The 22255-nt window shown below is 49.1% G+C and overlaps 1 protein-coding gene across 2 annotated transcripts in view; it reads left to right on the top strand.

The window, feature by feature from the left end:
* KIF1C (kinesin family member 1C) overlaps positions 1-22255 on the top strand; it is a 1865342-nt gene that overhangs the window by 547708 nt on the left and 1295379 nt on the right. The window lies entirely within an intron of this gene.

The following is a 22255-nucleotide window of genomic DNA, read 5'->3' as shown; positions in this document are numbered from 1 at the left end:
GGCTTCAACACCGGTTAATAAAGCAGTATTTTCCCCTGCAGCTTCAGACAATCAAACTTGCCAAACATTGTTCTCTTCGGGAAGCTTTCCAGAGTATTTTGCTTGGACGTCCTCGGACTGCGGTGAAGTAGTCATGCGCAACATAATGCATGCGACTCATGTTTGGTGCTTCCAGGGCCTAAAAACGACCAAAGACTAGATGCCTTCTCCAACCACCATCTGCATCACTTCACACACTACTCTCCTCCCTCATTCAGCCTGTAATCGCACACACACTGTGCACTCAGCAACCATATTATTCAAACCATTGCAACCTATGTAAATTAAACCTATCACCACATAACCACCATCTAATTGCACACACAAACACCTGCTCATCTGCACACATTTCATGGTCTCCATGCTGCGGATATAGCATATTTCGTGACCACACATGTGCTTTGTCTTCTCTCACCATGAGACATGGTTCATCTTACATCCATCAATGTCCTCATTCCCACGGTCTAAAACACACAACACATGAATTGCACAGGAAAGACTGGAAGAGGCCTAGAAGTCTGTGACATTACATCATGGACTTGCAGTCCCAAAGAATTCTCATACTTAACATCATGGATCTTCTCACCTGTTGTGGCCCAAACACAAACTTAGATATATACCTTGAACCTTATCGTCCGGCAACACCACACCAATAAATTGAACTTTGAAAATGTTAGACTTCCTCGCGATAGCTTCCATCAAATACTCCAATTATATCTTTGCAAGAAGATGAGAAAAACATGGCTTGCCATCCTCAAATCTATAAACATTAGGCAACTTGTCAAAGAAAAAGCGCATATTAGCATTAGGGTATTTATTGAGCACGGACCTAGCTTCGGGAAGCAGCGGAGTGCTTTACAATCATATGGGGAAGAACACAGTGAGTGAAGCAGAGAAAAAAGGAGCAGGATGCTAACAGCGGAGGGTGCACATTTGGCAGCAAGGGGGAAGATAGTGGGGAGTAGATCATAGTCTCAGGTAGAGTGGGGAGTGCAGGCTGTGTGGCCACAGGGGTCATACAATGTTAATACAATTGGCCTAGTAATTGAAGAATCCCCTGGACCAGCACCATCCCTGCCCCAAAATGGGCACCTTCCTCTGTTGCTAACTTGATGAGGCCTCCCCGCCAGCTCAGGTAGCTCACTGAATACTGCTTCCCAACTGGCATGATCTTGCGCCCATTGCTAGCTATCATCTTGTGGATGTACCCGGTCACGTCCTCGTCATCCCATTTCATGCTGGGAAACATCTGCATCTTTTTTTTTCAACTCGATATTTTATTAGCATTTTAAGAAATGACAGACATCAGACATCCTCATAACATAAAAACTTGACATAATACACTTTTAGCAAGGGATCCCCTGGCGGCTCTCGGCCCGATGAGGTGCATCATTTCCCCAGGTGGTTAAGTATTCCCCTTGGTTTCAGTCCCTAGGCACTCGGCTCATTCCAGCAATGGGTTAGTGGAGGCCTTCGGGCGAGTCCGGGGTATCTTGCTGCAAAGCCCATAAATGGGGCCCAAGTATTTTGGAAGGGATTTAGGTTGCCCAAGCAAAGCGCTGCCATGTTTTTCAGCGACCACAATGTCCCAGCACTTGGACCACCATAGCGGGATGGATGGGCCCTCCGGGTGTTTCCAAAGTCTCGCCAGGGCGATCTTGGCTGCTGTTAACAGGTAGGTACATAAGCGTGCTAGGTGACCCGTTAACGGTAGTTCTCCGTCACCAGTATCTCGTTCTCCGTCACCAGTATCTCCCAATAATACGATCCCCGGGTCCCAGGGAATTGTAAGACCTGTGATCGTTTTAATATGGTCCAATACCCCCCTCAAGTAGTTCGATGCCTTCGGGCAGGCCCATAGAAGGTGGCAGAGTGTTCCCTCAGACGAGCAGCCCCTCCAGCAGTTCGGTGAAATACTTGGGTTGAATTTGTGTAACTGCCGGCGTGATGTAGTATCTGTAAGCAGACCTTATACCCGCCCTCCCTGTTGGTAATACATGGGGTGCTTTTGTGCAGTCCTGTCCAGGTTTTATTCCAAGCTGTAATGTCTATTGTTCGCCCCAGGTCTCTCTCCAAGTTGAACATATATTTCTCTTTGGATTCAGAGTCCGATTTTTCCAGGAGTATGTACAGGGTGGAAACTTTACCTGTTGGGGGTGAGTTTCTGTTAGTGTTAATTCTAGCGGTGTTAGGCCCCTAGAACCCCTCTCCTTTACAATCTTCTGGGAAATCCAGTGACAGATCTGCAAGTAGCAAAATCTCTCCCCTTCCGAAACTTTGAATTTCGCTTTGCAGTCTTCGAATGTGAGAGGGCAGCCACCCACTAGGAAATCGGAAATCTTCCGAAGGCCCCAGTCTTTCCAGGCTGTGAAGCTCTGGGATTAGAGTCCCGGAGAAAACCCAGGGTTATCCCATATTGGTGTGAGGGCCCAGGGTCCCCACACCTACCCTTTTCCGGGCCGCTGCCTTCCAGCTCCCCACAGTGTTAAGTTTTGCATGGAGGGCATTTAGGTTTGGTTGGGTCTTCCGGGATTCTATGTGTGGAAGGTCGACTTGCTCTATGCCTCCTCTATCCGTAACAAGCATGGTCGGTCTGTGGTTTGGGTCCAGGTAAATGTGTGTGATAGTTGTGCTGCTCGCATATACCTAGCACGTCCGAGACCCTCAGACCTCCCCCAAGTCACGGCTCCGAATCATGATCTTCCTTGCTATTCGTTTTTTTTCCCCTCTCCAGATACATTTCAATATGGCTCTTTGTAGGGCATCAAGATAACTCTCTGGGATATGCGGCGGGAGCACTAAACATTGGTAAATTAGCCTGGGGATCAAATTCATTTTTATCGCTGCTACTTGGCCTAGCCATGAGATCTCTTGCCTATTCCAGTGATTTAGGTCCACTCGGAGATCCCTGAATAGCTGCGGGAAGTTGCACTGGTAGCGCTTGGTGTGATCTTTGGGAATCTGTACCCCCAGGTATCCGATTGCAGTGTCTGCCCATGGGATGGGGAACTTGGGGGTAAGGATTTCTTTTAGTTTTTTTGTGAGAGTGATTGGTAGAGCGGAGGATTTATCATAATTCACCCTGAATCCGGACACTTTCCCAAAGGCGTGGAGCTCCTCCAGCAGGGGTTTCAGGGAGGTGTCTGGATAGATTATGGTCAGCAGAACATCATCCATGTATAGTGCAGCTTTGTGTTCCTTTTCCCCTTATTGTGAGTCCCCTTATGCCTGTATTTTGTCGGATCCTTTCAGCAAAAGGCTCCATTGACAGGGCGTACACCCGGGGGGGGGGATAGGGGATAGCCCTGGCGTGTACCCCCTTTTTTATAGCTATGTTCTTCTATCTTATGCCGTTGACCCGAAGTTGACTGGTTGGGAGCTGATAGTTTGCCATGGTCCATTTCACAAAGTTGCGGCCAAATCCCATGTGTGCAAGTGTGGGCCTAATATATTCCCAGTCCACCAGGTTGAATGCTTTGTGTGCGTCCAGGGAGATGACCAGTAATTCGTCACCACCTCTGTTGGCGCTTTCGATGAGGTTCAGCGTTCTTCTGATGTTACCGTGTGTTTCCCCTCCCTGTATGAACCCCGTCTGGTCCCCGGTTACTATCCCCGGGAGGATTCTCCCCAGTCTAACTGCCAGTACTTTAGAGTAGATCTTTCCATCCATGTTCATAAGTGTTATAGGCCTGGTTTTTGGACTGGTATGGGGAGGGACTCACCCATTGACTTGGTAACCTTTCCGGTTCCCAAGAAAGAGTTAAACAGGAGCGTTAGTTGTGGGGCTAGAATTTGTGCGAATGTTTTGTAGAATTTAGCTGTTAGCCCGTCTGGGCCTGGGGGAGTGCTTAATAGCTCTGCTGCTACTACTGTCGTTATTGTGGCTTCTAATGACTCAAGCTGGGTTTTGGTGGTTAACGCTCTAGAGAGCTGTAGATGTTGCCAACGTGGAGGCAGACTTACCGAAGGGGCTGGTGGACCGGTCATGATTGCTCTGTGGTGGGCCACTAGGACCTCTGGCTTTTCAGTGTTAGTGTATCAGGCTCTGCCATCCTCCCCGATAAGCTGGTTTATGTTGTTTCAATTATGTACCTTTTGCTGTTTGTAAGCTAATATGCGATTTGCTTTGTTGCTTTTATGGTAGTAAAACTGTTTTGTGTATGCTAGAGCTTTAGCAGAACGGCCCGCCCAGTGTATTACTAGGGCGCTTCTGGTTTTTTTCAACTCCCTCTCTGCCTTCCTCGTTTGGTGTGCTTATAGTTCCTTCTACAGAGTTGAGAATTTTAGTTCTAGGGCGGATGCTTGGAGATCCGATACTGTTCGGTGGCTGCACTAATGAATGTCCCTCTTATCACTGGCTTCATAGCCTCCCATGTTTCTACGGTTGTGTCAGGGGTTGTGTTTTCCTTGAAATAATTTGCTAGTGATTCACCCGTTTCGGCTTTATGTCGTCTAGTAGGAGGGAGTCGTTTAGCTTCCAGTATCTCGATGGGGGTGCCGGTTATTGATGGGTCTGCTGACACTGGTGCATGGTTGGAAATCATCCGGGTGTGGATTTCTACTTTTCGGTGGCAGGGGGAACAATGCTCCCATGATTAGGAGAAGGTCAATCCGTGTGTGACCTTCATGTGCATTGGAGTAGAAAGTGTAATCTATGTCCCCCATGTTTGCCAGTCTCCATGCGTCAACAGGTTCTGTCTACCTTAGTAGCTTGAAGAGGGCCAGAGCTCGGGTGAAGTCCAGGTTAGATGGGGGGGAGAATTTTGTCTTTCAGTGGGTCTGGAACCATATTAAAGTCTCGTCCTATAATGAGGTGCCCTGTAGTGAAGGTTAGCTATGTTGGGAGCAGTTCGGTTAGGAATTTATCCTGGCCAGTGTTTGGGGCGTAGATCCCAGCTATAGTGATTGGGTACTCTTCGATATGCCCCTTCTCCTGGAGTTACCTGCCTGCGGGATCCCTTTTTACTGAGGGGTTGGCTAGTGAATTTATCGCCAAGTAGTATTGCCACCCCCTCTTTTTCTCCCCTGAGGTGGCAAAATAAGACTTTTTAAACTATTGAAATCTAATGCGCTGCTCATCTGCCGCTAATGTCTGCTGGAGAATTATTATTTCTCAACCATTGGATCTTTCATAGATTCAGAAGCTTGAATATTCCCCGTCGTCAGACTGGGAATCCTCAGTGATTAAATTATATTTTTTTTAAATATACATCCATTATTACATAGTGAATGCAGGTAAATACCACATTATGGCCCACTAGCCATTCTATTGTGTAGTCCCTTCACCTCACTTTGGTCCTTTATGTCCCCAACCAATGAGGTGGCAGGGCTTAAGCTCCGCCCCAGTCAGCCATCTTAAGATTTTTAACCGTAGTCTAACAGAGAATCCTCCAGCTCTCTGAGCTTTCGAATATTTTTCTCTTTTTTTTTGTGTAGTTTATATTCTTGAAATATATTCTACTGCTTTTGCCTGCTTAGAGGCTTTCTATTCTGAACTTTTGGGCTCCAAAAATCTTTGTTCTTGCCCCACATTCGTCGAGTGAATTTCTACTCTGCATGTATGTATGCATGTATGTCCGCTTGTATAGTGCAGTCGGCCCGATGGCGTCAGAGCGCTTTGACAAACACAACACAATTATACAGACAGCAGTAACAGTACGGCAGATGCCTTAACTCAACTGGTTCTAAGTTCCATATCAGGGAAAGACAGCCGGAGGAGTCCTATCTCACCTAAACAAATGGGTCTTCAAGTTTTTCCTACATTTTAAGTGATTTTCTTCCAATCTAATATCTTGAGGGAGATTGTTCCACAGCTGTGGCGCCGGCACTACAAATGATCTACCCAGGCCTCTCCAACTTGTATCTAGGCACTACGAGTAATGCTTTGCCTTCAGATCTTAGCTGTCTCTGTGGAGAATACCATTCCAAACGTTTTTTTAGATAACTGGGAGCTTTGCCAAAAAGACACTTATGAACAAGTGTTAAGGCTTTAAATGTAATCCTCTCTTCAACCCTAAGGCAGTGTAATGATCGTCTGGCTGAGGTGATGTGTTCACTTCTTCTTGTTCTGTGTTCAAGCTGAACTTCAGGCTGCCAAGAAGCCTTCCCTGTTCAGGGACTGCACGAGGTGCAGGAAGAAACTGGTCTACATGAAGGATCCACATGACCACTGCATTTACTGCCTGTACCCTCATGACATCAAAAAATGACATTTGCAGGTCTTTTTCCACCAAAACCTTGCAAGACAGAACAGGAGACTTCTGTTACATCTAGAAGCCAAAGGTCTGTCCTCTGACGAGTCTGCCAAAACAGCTCCTGTACTGTCTAGTAAACCATCTGAGAGACAAACTTCTAAGAGAAGGGCCTCTTCGGTGTAAAGGAGTTCCTCTCCCACTCAAAAGGGCAAGAGAAAGCTGGAAACCATGCCTCCCTTGGGCTCTGGAGGCCACAAGATGTGACATCCTGAAGAAACAACCACCTCCAAAGGTAAGGAGGCGTTTTCAAAAAACCAGGGGGGCAGGGGTCAGTCGTCCACGGAGAAGCACTCTATGAGCGGCAGTAAAGATAGAGGTCCATCGACGAGCAAGCCGTCGACGAAACCCTCCTCGACGATGACGGCACGCCAAACCTCATTGTCCACGACCAAATCTTCGTCGACGAAGTCAACATCCACGAAACAGTCGTTGACGAACGAAGCTCATCACTCGTTGCCGAAGCTCTCCTCCACGAAGCTCTCGTCGTCGGATAAGGGTCATCAACCACCTTCAAAGTCTTCGTCCACAAAACCACCATCGACGAAGCCGTCCACGAGGCCACCGCCGTCGACACCACAAACGTCTGTCTATGGAAGAAAGTGCCTATAATGCCCCTCGCGAACGCCGCGGATAGACCATCCAATGAGCAGTCTCCCCAAGCCTATGGAAGCAACGCCTCCTGTTTCAGAAGCTCCTCGGCCAGTTGGAGCAGAATTATTTCCTTTAAAAGAGATGACCGAACTCCCTGAAATCATTCTTCAAGAGTTGTTCTCGGACACAGAATTTGTTGGTGAGCAACCCTTTCTCACCCCCAAGGAACACAGCCCTCCCTGGCAGCGGACTACGGAGGTCATTGCCGATTCCCCCCCCTCAGAACCCCCCCGCCCACCCCACCAAGGCCCTCCTCCGGGGGGACCATCTCACCTCGGCATAGTACACCTAAACACTCCCCTTCCAAGAGTAGACCACAGAAAAGAGCATGATCGCCTGAGTCTCCACACAGATCCAGGAGCAGAACAAGGGTCCAGTCTCTGGCATTGTCACATAGACCATGAACTTCGGTTCGAGATCCAACTATGGTGCCATCGTCTGTCAGTCTTAGATTGGCAAGAGGACCCGTTCAGGGATTTCTCGGACCCTGAGGAAGGTGAGATCACACAGGGGCCTGATGCTCCTAGCGAGTGGGACGATTATATCGTTGAGAAGCCCAGAAAGAAAGACTCTCCAGGTTATTCTTCACCAATGGACAATTTAGTATCGTTTCATACGATTATCGGCAAAGCTGCGGACTTGTTCAAATTACAAGTTACATCGGAAGAGAAGAAGTCTGTGCTTTATGAGCACAGGGACAAGCATAGAAGAACGGTTACCACCATTCCTCTTCTCAACAACATATGGGAGTATGCGTTGAAGATACTGGCCACGCCATTATCCACACCTGCTCCGGTTTCAAGACCTGAGAAGAAATACAAAGCGCCAGATTCAGCATCGCTTTGTCTAAGGGGGTCATACTAAGCCAGATTCTTATCACTGTAGCAGCCAGAAAAAAGTTAGCCAACCCTTCATCACTGTCGGCGCCGCCAGACAAGGAAGGTCGTAAGTTGGAGGCCATGGGTAGAAAAGTATCTTCCTCATTATTAGAGCGGGCAATGCGCTAACCATGCAGCTAGGTTTGACCGCAAGATTTGGCTCCGTATGTCCAAGCTGACCAAACCATCTGCCTGTGGATCTTCAGGAAGAAGCCAGGTCAATCATAGCAGACGGAGAGGCTACTTCAGATCACATGATCGCATCAGTTGATGTGGTCGAGTCAGGATTCAGGCAGATGGCCCACGGCACTGTACTAAGGAGACCGGCATGGATGAAAGCTACGAATTTCAGACCTGAGGTACAAACACAAATATTGGACATGCCGTTCGATGGGCAAGGGTTATTTGGTAAGAAGATTGATGACCACCTAAAAGGAATAAAGACTGACACGGACACAGCTCGAGCCATCAGTTCCTTAAAGGATAAAGATAGAGATAGGTCTTTTTGCCTTTTTCGAGGCTCATCCTCAAAATATAGAGGATATGATCGTTCTTTCTATGGTCAAAAGACGCATGGAAACACATTCCAAGACAACAAATACCAATCCTCAAACAAGTACTCCCACAGAGGAAGGCACGGCTCTGCCCAAGATAAAGCCCAATGTCTTGCCCCTCAATGTCACACTGCTGTGGGGGGAAGAGTAGGCCAATTTTTTCAACGCTGGCATTCGATCACATCGGACAACTGTGTTCCAGGTGGTCTGTGAGGGTCAGACCATAGAATTCCATGACCAACCTCCACCCCTTGCTGCTACCCCTCGCAAAGTGCATATGGTAAGGCACGTCATGTCCGAAGTTAAAAAATGACTGCGCAAAACAGCAATAGAGCCAGTTCCCTACCCTCAGAAGGGAAAAGGTTTCTAATCCCATTTTTTTCTCATCAAGAAGAAAAACAGCCAGTGGAGACCCATATTAGATTGGAGTGTGCTCAACAAATGCATCAAACACATAAAAATCAAGAGGATATCCCTGCAGGGCGTCCTACCATGGCAAAGCAGAAACAACTTCCTAGCCACTCTGTACTTGGAGGACGCATATTTACACATTCCAATTCATCCTGCCCACAGACAGTTCCTGAGGTTTGCTGTAGGAGACCTGCATTTCCAATTCCAGGTGCTCCCGTTCGGGCTAAAGTCTGCACTGAGAGTGTTTACCAAATGTCTGGCGCGGAAGTCTTTCCATAATTGGACGACTGGTTGATAAGGGCGAGCTCCTCCAGTCACGCTCGCTTGGCAGTTTCGAAAATTATAAACCTCCTAAAGGGTTAGGTTTTTCGATACACGATATACAATCCTGCCCAGTACCCAGCAAGACAGTTCTCTTCCTTGGGGCCAAGTTCGACACCAGCATTCCCAGGGTAAGACCATCGGTGGACAGAGTAACATCTATCCTCCGCTCGACCCCATGTTTCCTAGAAAAAGGGACAACCACGGTACGCTCTTTCAAATCCCTTCTGGGCGTGATGTCCTCCTGTATATTTCTCATCCCAAATTACAGGCTTCGCATGAGACCCTGGACCACCAATGGAAGCAAGCTATAGGTTCATGGGAGGATGTAGTCGAGATATCGACATCGGTACACAATGCGCTTCGGTGGTGGAATACTCCACGGAACTTGCTACATGGAATGCTATTCCAGACACCAACATCTAACCTCTTAAGGACAGATGCGTCCCTTTCGAGCTGGTGAGCTCACCTAGCGGACCTCCAAACCAAAGGGATTTGGTTAGCCCAGGAATCCCAGCTCCACATCAATGTTTTAGAGCTCAGGGCGATACGGTGGGCTCTGAAAGCCTTCCTTCCATGAACAGGTACTGACCGTCCAGACAGACAATACAACCTCCATGCACTACACAAACCAACAAGGTGACACAAAATCAGATCTTGTCACAAGAAGCTCAACTGCTATGGGCCTGGACCTTGCACCACAGAGTCTAAATCAAAGCGGAACATCTCCCGGGAGTGGACAATGTGTTACGCTCACCTGGACCCCACAGGGGTGTTGATCGGGTCCGGACAGCTGCGGTCTCCTTCCATCAGCCAGGTGGCATGGGCAGGAGCCCCCACCCTCCACAGCCCAGGATCAGCTCATCAGAGCTGCCGCACCGTGCCACGAGGCACGAAGAGGATCGCAGTCCAGTCAGGCCCCCACGAGCCCCCGCCAGCACCTTTGTGCTGCCCACCCCTCCCAGAAGAACTCTTCACCACCCCATCGGCCACCCCTCACCCAGAAGCGGCCCGGGTCGCGCTCCAGCAACGCGCCGATTTCGAAAAAAAAAAAAAAGAAAACAAAATGTCGGGCGCGATGCGGCGCCAGAGCGAGGCTCGGCATCCTGGTTGCTAAGCAACCGTGCTTCATAGCACACAACATCTGCCGGCAGGCGGAAGAGCCGGCCACATTCAAAGGCCATTCTAAGGCCCTGTTTGCCCCTGTTCGCCGCTTACGGCGCGTGGCGAGTTCCCATATTATACATTTATGACCCTCTGATGCCCCAGGACAATACATGGGCTTACACCGTGGAACGCAGCGGTTGAGCAGGAGCTCATGACATCGCAGAAGTAGCGGACTTGGCTAGGAAACCTTCCGGGATCAGATACCTGGTAAGCGCTGCCACATTGCGCTATTCTTTATCTTTGTTTGTGCTGGTCATCCAGCCTCAAATCTGCCTCACTATGGTATAAATGCACTCAAGTGCTCCGAGTTGCCCTATAAAGGCCCTAGGCAACGTGCACATGCATGCGCCTTGTATTCTCTTGTGACATTCAAGGCCCGTCAGCCACTGTCTCACTCTCATGCTCATTGCCTTACCCCGCACCCACCTTGCCACCCTCTTGCCCTCCACTTCCAGCCTCGCACTCAAATACTTTGATGTACTCCCGCCAACTTACAACCCCATTGCATATGAGTTGTGTGGTGCCCCATGATCGCCCCCAGACCACATTTGAACTGTGTTGTGCCCTATGGTCGCCCCCAGACCACACTTGAACTGCGTTGTGCCTTATGGTCGCCTCCAGACCACATTTGAACTGTGTTGTGCCTTATGGTCGCCCCCAGACCACACTTGAACTGTGTTGTGCCTTATGGTCGCCCCCAGACCACATTTGAACTGTGTTGTGCCTTATGGTCGCCCCCAGACCGCATCTGACTTGTTGTGTGCCTACCGTATGTCACCAATGCCTCATACTCGCCAATTTCCCGCAAGTCGCCCCTGCCATAGCATGCTTTCCTACCTCTTCGCAATCATGTTCCCCTTCTGTGTCATGCAAAGTAACATACCCTGCAATGGCAATAGCTACATAGCCTATAAAAACGGTCTAGCCAGGCCGGCTTGCCCAAGACATTACCCCATTATATGCCCCACACCTTTCTTGCCTACCACTCCTGCCTTCCTCCCAGTCTCACAATCCGCCTCTCCGACCCATTACCACGCATACTCTTCTGATGTCCCGGCTACTAATCACCTAGATACCTCCAAGCGGAACCCTACCAATATAAGTACCTCAAGCCCCACCTCTGGTCCCAGTACCTCTACAACTGCTGACCTTACTGTCTCTAGAACCACCACCCTCACCCCTATTGATCGGAACAAAAGACTCGGTGCCAGAACCCACCATAAGACCAGCATACCCCTAGTTAAGCGACCCTGCAAGACTATCAATCACACTGCAATACCTAGCAATTCCACCCTTTCTACTCCCAAAGGAGCTCTCCTAAATGTTAGATCACTAGTCGCCCATTCCATAGAAGTAGCCGACATCATTCTAACAAACAATTTGGACTTCCTTGCTGTTACTGAAACTTGGTTGCATGATGCTGCAGGACCATCTCTCACCCTAGCTATACCAGACAACTATACCATCCTCAGAGCAGATAGACCTAACGCACGAGGAGGCGGTGTAGCTATCATCTTCAAGTCCTCGCTTAATATTAGACTAGCCTCGTCTCCCCCACTTAAATCATGTGAACATCTCACATTCAAATTACAAACGTCCCCTAAGAACACCATTACGATGCACTTAATTTACAGACCCCCGGGCCCACCAGGCTCCTTTGAGGAAGACATCACCTCACTAGTTGCCGAAAGCTCCAAACTTTCAGCACAAATGATTATACTTGGAGACTTCAATCTTGGGTTTAATGACCCCCTCGACGTCCCAGCCACTGCCCTGGCCACAGCATTAGAGGAGCATGGCCTCCAACAATTCTGCTCCAAACCTACCCATTCGAAGGGCAGAATCCTCGATTGGGTAACCGCCCTTAACTGCAACATTACCATGAAGGATCCCATACAGCTCTTATGGACTGACCATCATTTCCTCCCATTTGACATTAACACTAGCGGCCTAGTGCACAACAAGCCTGTTACCGCACCAGCCTGCCTAACTAGGAAAAAGAGTAACATCACAGCGGAAGCCTTAATACCCTTGGTAACCCCTATCCTGAACGCACTACCAGCCACAACCGACCTGAACCAATTGGTCAACGTCTACAATAATTCCATGGCCATAGCTGTTGACACTATTGCCCCACTAAAAATGCGCAAAGGGAAACCAAAAGCGCACCTGAATACATGGTACACCCCAGAACTTAAATCCCTCCGGCAACAAAAAAGTAAACTTGAAGCACTATGGAAATCAGCGCCCTCAGCAATTAACAGAGCGAATCTCACTAATATCTCCACTTTCTACAAAAATGAGATTATACGCGCAAAGAAAGAATCGCTCAACTCCAGGATCTCGGAGGCAAGCTCCAGCTCAAAGGAGCTCTTTAAGATCCTAAAGGAACTAGAAAACCCCATTCCTCCCACGGATACTTGCACTAAAAATAAACAATGGTGCACAGGGATCCAGAATGCCCTTGTTAACAAAATTTCAGGGCTCCAGTCTAAAATTGACAATAAACAACAACAACTCACCTATGTTCCGACCTCCAGTCCCACCCCTCCCCCTCCTACAGCCTCCAGCCCAGGATTCACCTTCAAAAAGGTATCCATACCCGAAGTACAGAAAATCATAGCGTCATTGAAACCTTCGAACTGCAAGGGGGACAGCTGTCCCGCTCAGATTATAAAAGATGCTGCAAGGGATCTCTCCCCATTCATCACAAAATTAATAAACCTGTCTTTCTCTGATAACTCGGTCCCTAGTAATCTAAAACAATCCTGGGTCCTACCACTACTAAAAAAAACTACCCTCGACCCAGATATACCCACAAATTACAGACCCATCACCACTGTCCCATTCCTACTAAAAATTCTTGATAGAGTGGCCTATCTACAAATCCAGGATTACCTTGAGACAAACCATCTACTAGGAATTTGCCAGTCCGGCTTTCGTCCACAACACGGGACAGAAACGGCCCTGGTCGATCTCAAGTGCCAGATAGACGACCTCAAAGACAAAGGTAAAGCTGGCATCCTTCTTCTTCTTGACCTATCCGCTGCCTTTGATCTGGTTGATCACAAAATCCTGTGCAACCATCTGTCATCGGCAGTACACTTCTCCCACTCCGCAATTTCATGGATCCAATCCTTCCTGGACAATAGGAGCATGCGGGTCTTCTCACCCCTAGCAGCGGCCGACCCTATTCCTATTACTTGTGGTGTCCCACAAGGATCGTGTGTATCACCCACTTTGTATAACATTTTTACAAAGCCCCTATTCGACAAGCTGGACCATCTGGGTGTCACCTACACCAACTACGCAGACGACACCCAGATACTCCTCACCTTAACCGGCAACTATAATTCGGACGCCATTTGGATCAATGAAGTCTTCTCCATCATTCAGGCATGGATGGCCACACATGGCCTCTGCCTGAATGATGACAAGACTGAACTGCTCCTTGTCGGCTCACCCAACACCATTCGGAAACTTAGTCCTAGCTACACTAGCCTTACCATTGACGGCAACACCATCACTATCGCCAAGAGTGTAAAAACCCTTGGCTTTTACCTCGACACGAACACTAACCTAGCCAAACAAATTAATATGACTGCCTCAGCCACGGCCTACACAGGCAAACTAATCAGGGCCTGTAGACCGCTGATCTCCCCTAACAACTGCCTCACCTTAGCCAGAGCACGTATACAATCTAAACTAGATTACTGCAATAGTCTCTACGTAGGTGCCAACAAAACGGTAATCAATAAACTGCAAGTTATACCAAATAATGCACTCCGTGCCGCCCTGAATATTCCCAGAAGAGAACATATTTCGGCTACCAGAATCGCATGCAAATGGCTATCCATCCAACAAAAAATAGATCTAAAAACTATCTGCCTCACCTATAAAGCACTCAACGGCCTTGCCCCGCCCTATCTCACCAACAAATTCACACTAAGACAGAACACTAGAACCACTAGATCCTCTAATACACTACAATTGACTGTGCCCAAATTCTCCCTCAAAAGAGCTGGTGGTTCCAGCTTCCCAGTTCTAGCTTCACAACTTTGGAATACCATTCCACTGGATATCAAATCTACACCCACCTTCCAACCTTTCAGAACTAAGGTCATCACCTGGTTACTCAACAATTAACCTACCACGATTAAATGCATACCTCCTGCTTGATTGTATTTTGCACCATGCCAGCATATTACCGTCTATGCACGAATTGCTATATTACTGTCTATGCACGAATTGCTATCCTGTCTTGTATACCTTTGCTTCATCACTGTATAATTGTACCCTACCTTGCCTGTAACTCGAAGATTAAGCGCCCATATACCTTTGGGTCAGGTGCGCTATACAAATTAATAAACAAACAAACAAACAAACAATGTGATGCGTAGTGCAGAGATGACTGTCTGGACTGGCCCGCCTAGTCTTGTCTGCTGGACCCGAAGAAGTATTTTCCTGCAAGTGGAGACAGGGATTAACCACCTGTGGGTTTTAGTAATGGCCTCCCAACTGTTCTCGCTCTCCCCCACTAATCACCTCCGATATCCCCTTAGTAATCACCTCCGATATCCCCTTAGTAACCTCACCTTATGTTCGTAAAAGATGAGCTCTCCATCCTGCGTGTCTTGCAGGGGCGCGTAGATACCAGTTACTCCATGGTTTAAAGGCGTTGGGAGAGTTCCGGTAAGTATTGACTCTGAAGTCCCTGGCGGGATTGGTAAGTATCAAGTTCAAAGAGTTCAATGTGCCCGATGTTCACTCTTGTCCCCTTCCTTCCTTAAGTTGCAACTGAGTTCGTGAAAAGAAGGTATCGTAGCTGCTGTTGGCATTGAGGTAAGAGTCTGTGTTACCCAACGCTGTCCGGTAACTATTGCATGCGTTAACATGTTGTTTTTCTCCCTCTTTACAGATGCGGCATATGAAAATGTGGAGAGTTATGGAATGATACCGGCGGTGGTAAGTCTATGGTGGTAAGAGGTTGTATTTTGTTGATTCCCTTGGCTCACCTTGTTTTTTCTTGTGTCCCCTAGGTGCCGGATTACTGCGAAGAAATTATGGAGACAGTGCCGGATCGAAAGATGCTGTGAGAACTGGTGAGTATGGCGCTGTGCTGGAGCTGGCGAAGCGAAGCGTGCAGGACTGTTGTACTTTCCAGGTCCGGAGATGAAATGGTTCCGGAATTAGGTGAGGAATTTGAAATAAGTTTGTTTTCTAACCTTGTCCTTTTCTTCTTTATTCTAGGAGCTCCGGATTCGAGGCGGGCGTGGCAGAAGACTGGATGCTGGCTGCAGGCACGCGGGTATGGCAGAAGACTGGATGCTGGCTGCAGCCACGGTGAGCGCTGCTGGATGCAGAATAACGCGAAGCATGGGCTGCTGTTCGGTTGTGGTTTAAATAGCTTCCAAAGTAGTTCCAGGTAAGAAGTTCCCTAGAGCCATGTCCAAGTAAAAAATAGTCCCTGTAACAAAATAGTCCCATACAGGCCTCATGTAGGCTTGGACTCTTTTGCAGCATGGTCTGCATCAGGTAAGTAAAGTCTATGAGCCTGGCGCCTATGGCGCCAGGAATGATTTCTATGATGAGCCTGGCGCCTAAGGTGCCAGGACTGAACCCAGACATCCATGTCTGGATGCCTGCTCCCGGAGCGGAGGGCCTTGGTCCTGATGCCCGGGGGTAGGCATCATGACACAATGTCCTAGCGGACAAACTGAGCAGGGAGCTAGACGAAAATGAAGTCCAGCGGATTTTCTTCGTATGGGGCCATCCACAGATTGACCTCATTGCCACCAGAGCCAACAAAGAATGCCAAGAATTTGCCTCAAGGTACCCGGAACATCAGGAGGAGATGCTTCAACGGTGGATTGGACAGAGAAATTCCTATATGCCTTCCCCCCCATTCTACTCATAGCAAGAATTCTATGCAGAATGAACGAACAGAATTGCTCTATGATCCGTATAGCGCCAGACTGGGCGCATGTGATCTAGTAATTGGGGACCATCTATCCCGATGGTCCCCAATTTGCCTCAAAGTGCATCAATATCTATTGATGCAGCAGAACCACAAAGTCCTGCACCACGACCCAGCGAGCCTCTCCCTCAATGCTTGGTTCCTGAGCAGCGTAAGCTTATGAATTTGAATCTCCCTGCAGACTGCTGGGACATAATCAGGGCCTCAAGCCCTCTCTACGAGAATCACCTACTTCCAGAAATCGACTTGCTTCTCCAAGTGGTGTGAGACGTCTACAATTAACCCACTTACCACTTCGGTAGAGCAGGTACTACTTTACTTATTGCATTTGGCTAAGGCAGGGCTCTCACTATCCTCTATCAAAGTTCATCTATCGGACATATCGGCATACACGACGACTCCGGAAACACATTGATTACTCTCTCTTCCGGCTGTCAAGGTCTTCCTGAAGGGGTTGATGTGTACTTACCTTCCTACGCCCTCACCAGTCCCAACCTAGAGTCTAAATACCATACTAACGGCTCTTACAGAACCCCCTTACGAGCCCATTCACAGATGTGACCTGAAATTCTTATCCTGGAAAACTGCTTTTTTGGTAGCCATTTCATCGGCCTGGACGATCAGTGATTTGCAAGTTTTGTCTTCAGAACCTCCTTTCACTTTGTTTAATAAGGACCGTGTCGTTTTGAGAACACATCCTAAATTCCTTCCCAAGGTCTTCTCAGAAATTCTACTTACAGAGGACTAAGGAGTTCAGCTCCTCAAACACTGTTCATTGCCTTTTCTGGTCGCACAAAAGGACAGCATATCTCCAAACAAGGTCTGGCACGTTGGGTCTCTCAATGTATCACCCACTGTCATCAAGCAAAGGGCGACTCCCTCACCAAGCCGCCTTTGGCGCGCTCCAGCAGAGGGGGATCGGCTTCAGAAGCATTCCACTCGGGGGTAGCCTTGAAGGACATATGCAGAGCTGCTATGTGGGGAACTCTGCACACGTTCGCTAAGCCCTACTGCCTGGCAGAAGATACCAACAAAGAATCTGCAGTTGGACAGGCAGTGCTCCGCCACCTCTTTGCATAAGGTAGGACCAGCCTCCTTTCCCACCTTTCCCTGAGTATGTAACCGTTGTGTTGCTGTATGGTAAAGGTTTGTAAGAAATATTTTTTCTGCATTCATATATATATATATATCTGATGTTTGTTAATCTGCTTAGAATCACATGCTGTGCATATGGTCCGACATCCAGTGGGAACCTCAGAGTATTGCATCTTGTCTTTCGAGAATCGAAAGGGGACGTCGACATGGTCGTGCCCGTAACACTATCCCTACGTGACGTGTAGTGTACCCAAGATCCCTCACGTGTCGAGGTCCCTCAGATTGTTTTTTTTCCTCCCAGCATACTGGTTGCCTTATGCGGAGCTCGTCAAAGACATTGCCTATTGTCCCATCGACCTTTGGTCGATTTAATTATATAAAATTTCAGATCACCCTATCGGTCCATTATTTCGACGGCTGTTCCAGATCTCTGCCGAAGACCTTCGACGGATGGTGATCCCCGACCAAGTGTCCGGGCCTTCCGCAGGCCTACACAGTAGGGAGTGGGGTCGGGGTGGACATTTCTGTACAAACTGAGAATGCCTTTCCCTTTCCTTCCTCTTTCCCTTTTGGTCTTCGTCACTCTATCCATCCTCAGCTATGGAGAGGACTCCATTTAGGTTTTGCTCCATTTGTAAGGGCAAATTTCCATGGAAAGATGAGCACAAACGGTGTAACCGTTGCTTGCCCCTCGATCACAACGAAGTAGGATGCGCAGCTTGTTAGTTCCTCCACCCTAAGACATTGAAGGAGCGCAAAGTCAAGCGGTGGGCGGATAACGGGATATTGAAGGCCGAGTTCTCTCTCGCTGGTGCAGGTACCGAATGTGACGGCGGCGAGAGTGACGATCAGACTGCCGAACCGAAGATCGTTGACCTTTCGACGGAACGCTCTCGCTCTGCATCGTCTGTTTCCGGCTCCGCCAGTCACGGGTCAGGCACTGCTATGGGAAGTCACACCTCGGTGACAAAGACGAACATTTACACAGCACTAAACGCACAATCCCAAGTCAATCTTCGGCCAAGTCGAAGAAGTCTTCAGTGCCAACAGGTACACCGGAAGCTCCGATGGCACCCGACGACTGTCGGGATCGGCAGCCCTCGCTGCATACGCGCCTAGCTACCGGGCCATCAAAGACAAAGGGCGCTACCCCTAATATATCAGGATACATCGAGATGCATCACAAGAAGGTGTCCGGCGACGACAGGGTTCCGGTTCCGACGAAGGAGGAGGTCGCTGAAGACAAGGCCCTGGCACTGCCGAAAAAGCCTCCTTCAGATTCGCAGGCTGAGACTACACCCCTCCCGTCTACTGATGACGTCGCCGACAGTTTAGCAAGGATTGTTTCCGCCGATTCTCAGAGACGGCAGTCAAGGGATTCTTCAAGGCCTATGGAAAAGTCCAAGGATCTGGTGATACCCAAGGAGAGCCTAAGGGGAGTACCAGAACCCTCCCATAAGCCCAAAGAGAGGCACAGGGACCTCCCACCTCTGTCGGTCCCCCAGGAGGAGTTTGTTGAGGGAGAAGAAGGGATGTCTTCGATGTCGAGACAAAATTCTCGACGTTTGATGGCAGAAGAGCGTTTTCAAGACCCTTTTCCACCTCTAGACCATTCTAGGTCTTCTGTTTGGACTAGAGAGAAATTTGAAAACTGCATGGAAAGGCTGGACAGGTTTGTTTCCCGTTCAGAACAACTCACACCTAAAAGACCACGGGATGAAAGCCCTTCGGACCCTGTTGCAAGATTCCCAAGACTCTTTGACCCCGCTCTGGAAGAGGATATATACAACTATGACCTAACAGAAGAAGACATTCCTGCAGACACTCGGGAGGAGGAATTCAACAGCCCTGAGGACATGCATGATCCCATAGAGGGCTGGGAGGAGAACCTGGATATGGGTGACCCTCAGCTATGGAAGTCTCCAGATCCACAAGACCCTGATGCCCTGTCTTTGGATTCCCCCCCGGACCACCCCCACTAGACAACCCTGGCCAGTGGATAATCAATTGACGTTTAAAGTCATGTTGCGTAAAGCAGCTGAACACTTTAAGATTGCCACAGATGAAGCTGTCCCTGAAACTGACTTCGTGGAGGACATTGTCATGATGCCTACCCCCGGGGACCCAGACCAGGTCCAACAACCCCAGAAGCAGGCATCAAGTTATTTTGGGCAAGCCCAAAAATCCCTGCTAGGGGCTGTTTGGGTGCTGTTTGGGTGCGGTCCTAGCGCCATAGGCGCCAGGCTCATAGAGTAGAACTTACCTGATGCAGACCATACTGCAAGAGCTCCAAGCCAAATGAGGCTTGGAAGGGACTATTTTACCTAGGGACTATTTTTTTTACTCGGGCGGGGCTGGGGAGGAATACTTACCTGGGACTACTTTGGATGCTATTTAAACCACGCCCAAAGAGCAGCACACGCTTCGTGTTATTCTGCATCCAGCAGCGTAATGCTCACCGTGCCTGCAAGTCTGCATCCAGTCTTCTGCCACGCCCGCCTCGAGTTTGGAGCTCCTAGAAAAAGGAAGAAAGAACGAGAAAAGGTTAGAACAAGAGCAATACCTTTGATCCTTACCTGAATTCCCAACCCATCGCGCCTTCGAGCTGGAAGAAAGAAGTTATTTTATGCGCGTCGCCTCGCCTGCTGCAGCGCCGTGCTGAACTCACCGGCCTTCGCAGCATCTTCACATTCCACCGCATCCTCCTGCATGTTCCCGCCACATTCTGGCACCTAAGGAGTAGACAAGAACAGCAAGGTGAGCCAAGGGAATACACAGAGGAATATTAGTAACCCCCCCATAGACTTATCTGATTTTAGCACCGCGGGTACTATTCCTCTTCACGGGTCGGCCCCTAAGGGAAACAAAAGGACAGCAAGGTGAAACAAAGGGACTATCAAGCGGAACCCTCCTCACCACATTAGACTTACCTGATTTTACCGCCAGATGTATTATTCCCGAGACTTCATACTTTCGCTCAGTGCCTGAATAAGGGAGAAAGCAACAGGTTACATATTGACATCATTTATCGAACTGTGTTGGAAATACAAATCCTTACCAGAATATTACGGTTGCCACGAGGAACTCTTCACTAGGGTCAAGCTGCAATCTGCAAGGAATCGGACAAGAGTGAAAGTCAGGCATTTGAACTCTTACGAACTACATACCTTTCGGAGTCAATATTGTTCTGGAACTCACCAATTCCTTCGAGCCAGTGAAGCAACTGGTTATCAACGCGCCCCTGCGCTCAATGCAGGATGGAGAGCTCATCTTTTCAAACCATCAGGAGAGACTATAAGAGGGGTCATCAAAGGTGATCCGTGGGGAGAACAGCGGGGGTGTGGGGATTTACACTCAACTCCACGGGTGGTCAATTCCCTTTCTCCATTTGCAGAAGAATATTCCTACCGGCCAAGCAAACGAAGCTAGGTGGGCCAGTCCAGTCCGTCATCTTTGCCCTACGCGTCACATTGGTGGAGACCGCAGCTGTCCAGTTCAGATCGACGCCTCTGTTGGAGCCAGGTGAGCGTAACAGACATCCTCAAGGAGAAGCCGCCGGCCAGCCAGGCTATTCCTCTCCTCAATTAAATTAAAAAACATCTGGCTCCCTTCTTATCAAACCCTGCTCTCACAAGAGGTGTCAACCCAAGAATTGAAAAACTCTTGTCCTTCTCCCCAGGCCCTCTGTATATTAGAGGTCAATCCACCCCAGACTCTCTGGTGGTGACTACTACAAGAAAGAGGGGAACTCTGCTACTGCTCATATGCTCTTGAGATAAGCCTGGCTGCTCTGCTACTGCTACCACTATAACTTAGTAGTACAGGCTTGTACCAAAGGTAAAATTTGTTTTGCCACCTGTGGTCTTAATTGGGCGCTGCACAGGATTCTGCCTAACATTCAGCATCTGCGTCGATGGCATCGATACGCTGTCCTCAAAGGCCTGTGTCGAGCCGACGTCACCGGATGTTATAAGTAGGACGCACGACGCCCGTAGCCTCAGTTCCGTTTTTTCCGCGAACGTGTTCGCTTCGGAGATCTCGGCGCGCCTTGGTTCTTCTGTTCATTCTATTGATTCTTCGAACTTGGTTATTTGTGAAGCTATCATGTCTTTGTCTTCTTCTACCCCGCGGTCGGGATTCAAGAAGTGTTGGGACTGCGGTTCCAAGATGTCACTTACGGACCCGCACAACGTCTGCCTCTGGTGCCTCGGCGAGGACCACACCACCGATGACTGACAATTGCCAGTCGATAACGTCGAAGGCCTTGCGGGAGCAGAAGAAGAAGCTTTCTGTAGGTAGGGTTTCCAAACCCCGAAAGTCGAAATCCTCTGGGCTTTCGACTGACTATTCGAGGGGCGACTCTCCGCGTCGTCAGCGTAAGTCCAGTGGGTCTCGGTCCCGGAGTGGTGCCCGCCATTCCTCTGCCTCCTCGAGGCACTCGCGAAGCACCGTCACCGGTCACCTTCCTCGTCCGAGGACTCCGCCAGACGGCGGGTTGCTTGTCCCAACAAGCACTCCTCTCCTGTGGAATGGGACGCATTTCGTAAGAAGGTGATGGTGATTTTCGAATCGCAGGGCTCCGTTCCGTCCGCGCCTTCAAGAGAAGCCGGCAAGGAACGCGCTAGGGCCATCATTCGCACGCCTTCGGGCGGTCAGCGCAATCACCGGGAACCTTCGAGGTCCCGGTCGGACAAGGTGGATCGCTCTAGCCATGCCCGCTCCAGGTCCTGGGCCTCGACGCCCTCAAGACCGTGGGAGCCTGTGAGGTCTTCTAAGACGACGTCCACGCCATTGGCGCCATGTCCGTCGAAGGACTCTCTCGAGACTCCGGCTCTGAGGAAGTCATCAGCGTCGAGGCCTATGTCGAAGCCATCAGTACCACGCTTGACGCCGATTCCGTCGACGCCC

This window comes from Ambystoma mexicanum, chromosome 1p (assembly GCF_040938575.1).
Source record: "Ambystoma mexicanum isolate Mex_15411 chromosome 1p, UKY_AmexF1_1, whole genome shotgun sequence".
Lineage (NCBI taxonomy): Eukaryota > Metazoa > Chordata > Amphibia > Caudata > Ambystomatidae > Ambystoma > Ambystoma mexicanum.
Note: the sequence above shows the minus strand (reverse complement) of the source record. Positions and strands in the feature narration are given on the sequence as shown.